Here is a 2,500-nt window from a genome sequence, read left to right on the forward strand (position 1 = left end):
TGCAACGTTACATACATACATACAGACAGAGAGATAGACAGATAGGTAGATATGTAGGGAAATAGTTTGGTGGTTGGTTGGGCAGACAGACAGAAAACAAACAGACATACAGACAAACAGAGAGACACACAAGAAGACAGTCAGATAGATAGATAAATAGATAGATATAGATAGATAGATAGATAGATAGATAGATAGATAGATAGATAGATAGATAGATAGATAGATAGATAGATAGATAGATAGATAGATAGATAGATTCTGTAGGCAGATGTTGTTGATAGATAAACAGGCAAAGAGAATGGCAGACAGAACAACAGACAGATAGATGCATGTTGTATTTCTGAAGAGTCATACCATAAATGTTTTAAAATAGTCCCACCAGTTTTTAGTCGTATTTGCATAAAGTAAGACAACTAAGCGAACAACATCCGCCGAGTAGATGTAGCTCAAGGTTATATTTAGGTAGCCTTACCGTTAGATATTTATAGAAGTTTCATCATACAGCTTCAGATCAAAAGTCTTGCAAAACAAATTCTAAACCGAAACATATACGAACATATATATTAATACACAGTTTAGTTTATTCAAGAAACAGGATTACGGGCAAAGTTTTGAGTGGTAATGCAAGAGAATCTGTTTCTGATAAACAATGTTGTAGCGTATACATTGAATTTTGAAGTGTTTTCTAATTAGTTTAGAGTAGATTTTGGTCAATAAAATTAAATCTCAAACAGTCACGTATCTCCTTAAAATCATAACTAACACGACCCAGATATTTCTCCAATTATCTTCTTTTTCATAACAAATGTATGTCTATATATGTATATATATATATTATATATATATATATATATATATCAATACACACCAAAGTAAGCACATAAATGTGGAACAGTGGGGGGTGTAATAGTAGTCAACTACCGGGGTACTCGAATCTAAACTCTCCGACGAACAAGGACGTGAATCTCTGAGTAGCATTTTTCTGTGATAATTTTGTGTTTTTGCAGTTTTAATAATATTAAAGTATATATATATATATATTATATATATATATATATATAATATATATATATATATATATATATATATATGTATGTATGTATGTATGTATGCATGTATGTATGTATATAGTTTACCAATCCAGACGAATCGATCTATTAATGTATATATAACTTTACATTTAATCATTCGAAACGTTGTCTATTATTAAAGCGACACGCTGTTTTAATAATAATAATAATAATAATAATAATAATAATAATAATAATAACAACAACAACAACAACAATAATAATAATAATTTCTCAAATGTGAGAAAAAAAATGTAACGTATTACTCCATATTGGTCTTGAAGACCAGGATAAATTTATGATCATTAATATGAAACATTTCAACTCGGATATGTATTCACTTATGATGTGACAAGGCGATTATAATTGATGCTCCTAGAAATATAAAAACAATCATCAACTATGCCAATGGACACAACGAGAAGACTACAGCTAATGTAGAAAAAAATCTAGTGAATCCTTTAATATGTATCCAGAGAGTGAAGAATCTAACTCAGATACACAAACATCTTAGTATGAATACCGAATCCAACGATCAAAATAGTTAGCTTGCTACCTTTTATGAAAACAAGATTTTTATAAGGCTTAACTCTTTTTATGCTACATTTTTCTCTTTTGAAAACTAAGTAAGACGAACATGCCACTTCTAGTTAAATAATGAAAGGAAGAAATGTGCAGATGTAATGACACAGAAATTTTACATACACTCTCATATTTAAGAAACAATATGAAGATGTCAACAAATTAATTTGGTAAACATAAATATGAAGTATAGTTGAATCAGAAAGCCTGATGAATATAACTAAATGTAAAAAAATCCGATAGTTGAGGTGCTAATAAAAGGAAATTTTACGGTAACAAAAGATCCAGTGAACATTTCAAAATGAAAGACAACCAAAATTAGACGACATTTTGTGATGACTTTGAACTGTAAGTTATTCAGAGTTCTCATATTGTATATTATTAAGTAAGGATTTGTTACACAATCCTGCGATTCATTAACATTGAGCAAACTGAAACTGTTATACATGATTCTAAGAACCAAGTAATACATGCACAAATTTATTGTGTTATAAATTACGATATTATTCTCCGTCAATCTCGTATATATACGACAGGCTTCTTTCAGTTTCCGTCTACCAAATCCACTCACAAGGCATTGGTCGGCCCGGGGCTATAGCAGAAGACACTTGTCCAAGATGCCATGCAGTGGGACTGAACCCGCAACCATGTGGTTGGTTTGTAGCTAGGCGCGCACAAAAACCATTTAGATAAGTTGAAACCGCAATTTAAACTCCTACAACTTTCTGGAAGATTTTTCCTTTTTATATTTTTTTATCTAAAAACTGAAGAAGAAAACACTTTCATATAACACTTTCTACTGGAACATTTGCATGCAATTTGCTCATTTGTCAATGGATACATAA

This window comes from Octopus sinensis, linkage group LG12 (assembly GCF_006345805.1).
Source record: "Octopus sinensis linkage group LG12, ASM634580v1, whole genome shotgun sequence".
NCBI lineage: Eukaryota > Metazoa > Mollusca > Cephalopoda > Octopoda > Octopodidae > Octopus > Octopus sinensis.